General features: G+C 45.1%; 1 long non-coding RNA gene across 1 annotated transcript in view; it reads right to left on the reverse strand.

The window, feature by feature from the left end:
* Positions 1-4999: 4999 nt before the first annotated feature.
* LOC308292435 overlaps positions 5000-5868 on the reverse strand; it is a 2230-nt gene continuing 1361 nt past the window's right edge. Inside the window, exon 3 of the long non-coding RNA XR_013962397.1 lies at positions 5000-5388. This is a non-coding gene — a long non-coding RNA (uncharacterized lncRNA). The remainder of the gene's footprint in view (positions 5389-5868) is intronic.

The following is a 5868-nucleotide window of genomic DNA, read 5'->3' on the forward strand; positions in this document are numbered from 1 at the left end:
CCACTAGAGGGCGCAACCACTTTTGCATCCATTCTGGAGCACCAGGAGTGGGTGGTCCCCGGGAATTTCCCTGTGAGCAGCACCGTTGGGGTGGTAATTTGGTAATTTTTGCACGTTTTGGCACGTCACCAGGGGGTCCCTGGAGCTCCGAGGTCCTGGAGGTTGTGGTTTGGCAGGCAAGGAGTGTGTGTGCAAAGTTTGGCATGGCTAGGGGCTAGTGATGTTACCGATCAATCGGCAATGGATCGGATCGGGCCGATCAAAGCGTGATCGGCGATAATCGGTGGTTTAGATCAAAAGGTAAATTCACCGATCCGATCAATGACTTATTATACATGCGCAAGGCAAGGGTTGGTTATGGTCGCGCTGCTCCTCGCTCCACTTCACTCTCTCTCTGTGTGTGTGTGTGTGTGTGTGTGTGTGTGTGTGTGTGTGTGTGTGTGTGTGTGTGTGTGTGTGTGTGTGTGTGTGTGTGTGTGTGCGTTCGCGTGCGTGAGGGAGAACTCACGACTAGTCACGTTGTTATTAAACCTAGTTCCAAACACCATAATTCCAAACAAAGTAGTCGATGGAAGCAGTTATGGACAACACTTGTTGTCGATCTAATGATAACATTTTTTGTTCCCTTATAGAGTATAAACGATCAATTCCATCTGAGCTAGCATAGCCGCACACATGAGCTAATGGGTTGCCTTTCTTGCGAGAGAAACAAGCAAACAGGTCTATAAAAACGTTGTAGTCAAACGTTAACTATAATATTGACATTGATACAGTGTGGCAGTGGTGGAAAAATTACTCACATGTCTTACTTAAGTAAAAGTATCAATACTGTAATATAGAAATACTCTGTTACAAGTAATATGCCTACAGTCCAGAATTCAAAATGTACTTAAGTAAAAGTATGAAAGTATTGGCATCAAAATATACATGAAGTACCAAAAGTAAAAGTACAAAATGTTTGAAAATAGCAGATATACAAGCTCACAACGCGTTGTGAGCTTGCAGATTGGCTATTACTAAGAAAGACAAAAAAAGAGAAGAATAAAAAAGACAAAAAAGAAGGAGGAGGATAAAGATACCAAAAGGAGAGAGAAGAAAGGGTGGATGAGGTATAATGTGTCTCAGAAAAGAAAATGTAACAAGGAGGTGGCAACGGGGCGGCTAGATAAAGTTATTAGGCCTGGATCCGACTTTAAGTCGACGCACAGGATTCCAGAAGTGTAGCGCTTATTCGCTCTTGTATCAAACTGGTACTCGAAACGTTCTTAGAATTTAATATATATTTTCTAAAGTAAATATGGGGGCGGCTGTGAAAAAAAGAGAAGAATAAAAAAGAAAAAAAGGAGGAGGAGGATAAAGATACCAAAAGGAGAGAGAATAAAGGGTGGATGAGGTACAATGTGCGCCTTGTGCGGTATCCTCCTTGTCATGCTCGACGTTGGGCATAAAAAGTATGTCATGTGACATCACTTCCTGTACAGACAGTCAGACAGACAGCCATTGACTCCGGCCTAACAATGGCTACTGTCTATGACGGTAGTCCCATATGACATGATGGACTGGACTATCTCCATATATAGTGTTCTCCACATCTCCATGTTTAGGCCCTATCGCTCACACCCTAGGTGGGGTTGGCGATAGGGCCTTTCTGTGTGGAGTTTGCATGTTCTCCCCGTGTCTCCTAGGGTTTATACCCTCACAAAAACATGAACAAACTCCCCCCAGAATGACAACAACTAGAATCGTCAGAGAAACGATGTGGTTGGCCAAGATGGTCAAGAATTGGCGCGACCTCGCCCTTTAGGGCGAGGTCGCATGTCACCCTGAGGTCGCATTCCACCCTCAGGTGTCTTACTATTGTATATAATTGAAAGAGAGTGACATGGTTTGTTTTTTGCGTTGAAAATAATGAATGGCAGACAATATTGCCACTGTCTTTATGGGAAAACGTTTTTTCTTTATTTATTTTTTTAATAAATAGAAATAATATTGCCCAACTTGATCGGATCGGTGATTGATCGGTTTTGGGTGATTAAACTTAGGTGATTGGTGATTGGTGATCGGTTCCAAAAAACCTGATCGGACCATCTCTACTAGGGGCAACGGTGGCAGAGATATGAGTCGGGCAAAAGTGTGACGTGACGTGACAGAGAGACAGACTGACTGACTGACTGACAGCTCGTGGAGGTTTTGATGGTAACTGCGACCTGACGGTTGCAATAAAATAACATATAGTTAGGTAAAAAATGTCAGTTCCGTGACCACGAGAGCAAAGGTCCGTTTCTCAATGGATTTGTCATCTAGGAGGGATATTAATCAAATTTGGCCGGGGTGTCTTTTTTAAAATGGCTGGGAAAATGTTTGACAGCTAGGGTAATTTTCACTTTCACTTACTTTTCTCATTCACTTACTATACGCTATACTACCAGTAAGACTCCCTAATCGGGAGATAAGCGACCGTTGGTCGCTTATCTCCTGTCACACTGCTGACATCAGTATGACATCACACCGTACACAAATGACCCTTATATAAGACCGGAATTATCTACCGACAGATTAGTAACAAGATGTCAAAATCGTTGAAGGTTGAATCTCCAGATATGGAGATAACCAACACATCCCTCCATATATGGAGTTAACCGACGAATCTCACTAAGTCTGACCTCACAAGCCCCATATTTGGACACGAACAACATATAACTCCATATATAGAGACATAGCTGCTGACATCAGTATGACATCACACTGCTGACATCAGTATGACATCACACCGTACACAAATGACCCTTATATAAGACCGGCATTATCTACCGACAGATTAGATGCAAGCAGGATCTCGACTCTGACACAACTCATCGGCTCATAAGCTGGTTCTCCCTCCATATATGGAGACCAGTAAGACTCCCTAATCGGGAGATAAGCGACCGTTGGTCGCTTATCTCCACAAATAGGCCAAAAGTTTGTTTTACCAATTATCAAGACATACGGGCAGTTGACAGTTTGCCATGGTTACTCATTGAAGTTGAATCTCCATATATGGAGATAACCTACGCATCACACTAAGTCTGACCTCACCAGCCCATATTTGGGCATGAGCAACTTATGTCTCCATATATGGAGATATGATGACATCACACAGTCCTCAGCCGATGATGTGGTGTGATGTCATACAATACACAAACGAGCCCTACAGTATAAAGGGGCAATTCTTGCCAGGAAAGAAGCATTTCTTCGACTCAGACCTTATCGCCAGGGTTGGCTTATAGCAGCTGTCGGTAGGACCATATATGGATTCTGTTAGTGTGGATCTCCTAACAGGGCATCATCTGGGATACAATCCCTATTATGCCCATATATGGAGATCCCTAACAGAATCCCTTTCATGCCCATATATGGAGATCCCTAACAGAATCCCTTTTATGCCCATATATGGAGATCCCTAACAGCATCCCTTTTATGCCCATATATGGAGATCACTAACAGCTAACAGAATCCCTTTTATGCCCATATATGGAGATCCCTAACAGAATCCCTTTTATGCCCATATATGGAGATCCCTAACAGAATCCCTTTTATGCCCATATATGGAGATCCCTAACAGAATCCCTTTTATGCCCATATATGCAGATCCCTAACAGAATCCCTTGTATGCCCATATATGGAGATCCCTAACAGAATCCCTCCCAGCCAGCACGCCCACATGGGTCCCGCATGGGTACAGGGTGGGCTTCCCTACATGGGCCCCATGTGGGAATGTCCGCGGTTTCCACAAGGGTCCCTCGTGGGTTAGCCCACGTGGGCTCTGTGTGGGTTCTACATGGGCCCTGGGTGGGCCCCACCTCGGCTAATTTATATGGGACCCAGGTGGGAACCACTTGGGCTAGCCCACGTGGGCTCAACGTGGGTTCTACGTGGGCGCTGGGTGGGCCCCACCTCGGTAAATTTATATGGGACCCATGTGGGAACCGCCTGGGCTAGCCCACGTGGGTTCTATGTGGGAATGTCCGCGGTTTCCACAAGGGTCCCTCGTGGGTTAGCCCACGTGGGCTCTGTGTGGGTTCTATATGGGCCCTGGGTGGGCCCCACCTCGGCTAATTTATATGGGACCCAGGTGGGAACCACTTGGGCTAGCCCACGTGGGCTCAACGTGGGTTCTACATGGGTCCTGGGTGGGCCCCACCTCGGCAAATTTATATGGGACCCAAGTGGGAACCACTTGGGCTAGCCCACGTGGGATCAACGTGGGTTCTGCAGGGGCCCTGGGTGGGCCCCACATCGGCAAATTTATATGGGACCCAAGTGGGAACCACTTGGGCTAGCCCACGTGGGCTCTGGGTGGGTTCTGCATGGGTCCTGGGTGGGCCCCACCTCGGCAAATGTATATGGGACCCAGGTGGGAGCCGCTTGGGCTAGCCTGTGTGGGCTCTAGGTGGGTTCTACATGGGCCCTGGTTGGGCCCCACCTAGGCAATTCTATGCGGGAACCATAGGGGATAAACGTGGGATCCAAGTGGGCTCAACCTTGCTCCTAGGAAGATTTTAATGGTAGACTAAAACAGTGTTTGACATGAACTGTGTTAATTATTGAAACACCTAAAATACATTTTGGATGAAATAGACAATATACTGTATATTTGACAACGTTTATTACAAAAATAAACAAGATAATAAAATACAATATAAATAAAGATAGCAGCAGCATGAAGGCAAACAGATCAAATGTGCAAGTGTACATACAGTACATAAAAAAAACACTTGAAATGCAAAAAGAGATATTCCCATAATGCTCCACAGACTGCTAACAGAACAAAATAAAGGATAAAAAAATGTCCAAAAACATAAATTGTGTAAGAGGTGCATCAAAATCTTGAATTTTGTAACAAAACTGTTTTAGGGCATAGGTTTTCTGGAATCCACTGTTCATTCATGTTGCATTCATCAATCTGGGTCTGCTGTGCTTGTGGGTGTTTTTTTTAGCCAACCACAGGGGGGAGAGAGAGAGAGTTTGTCTAATGGGGTGGCACATCATCCAGATCTTTTTCTGTTGTATGTCCTTACACTCCGTTGCAGCAATCCAGTCGAGTGTGTCATTGTCTAGGTCATGATCATTCTCGGCCACGATCACCATTCAGTGGCTGGTATATAGGGCAGCTGGTCATCACATGCTACACAGTCTGTGATGGATCCTGTGCTGCACTGAAACGTCCCACACCTGTCCTCAGGTGATTGAGGGTTGTCCACTCCTTACGGGGGAGGTGCTGGTCAGGAACATCTGTGAGATCCTTGATGAATTGGTGAAGCCTGGATGGTTCTGCTGCGTTCCACTGGTCTGTCCATCTTGCCTTCACCCAGGAAGCCTTAACCTTAGATATCTCCGACATGGCAATTCCTGAGTTTATGGCAAAAGTCAAAGAAAGGATTAGCCACAAGATATGAATGTAAAGTAGTCATTCTATCTTTAAACACACTTACACTGGCGTCACCAGGAATGAGATTTTAGTAGGCGAAATGCCAGCCGAAATGCCAGTGAAGTGCATTGCGACGCATTGTGAGCTTGTAGATCGGCTATTTTCAAATAGACAAAATGTATAGGGCTGAAGAGATTAATGTAGGCCTATGTTTTATAGCCTAATAATATTCTAAATAAGTAACTAGTAACTAAAGTCCAATAGTGTAGTACACAGGAGACAGACCATTTGGCGAGCGTGTGCACATTTGATTCTTTGTAAAGCCAGGTGACGATGACCCAAAGTAAACCCCCGTCACCCAATGAAAACAATAGCAAAGATTTGCATCTCTATAAGCAAGTTGAGTAGGCCTATGCTATCAGCTGCCTACTGTCTACGTGCCTGCTGACTGTGGACAAACT

The sequence above is a fragment of the Nannobrachium achirus genome (assembly GCF_963921795.1).
Source record: "Nannobrachium achirus genome assembly, chromosome: 10".
Taxonomy (NCBI): domain Eukaryota; kingdom Metazoa; phylum Chordata; class Actinopteri; order Myctophiformes; family Myctophidae; genus Nannobrachium; species Nannobrachium achirus.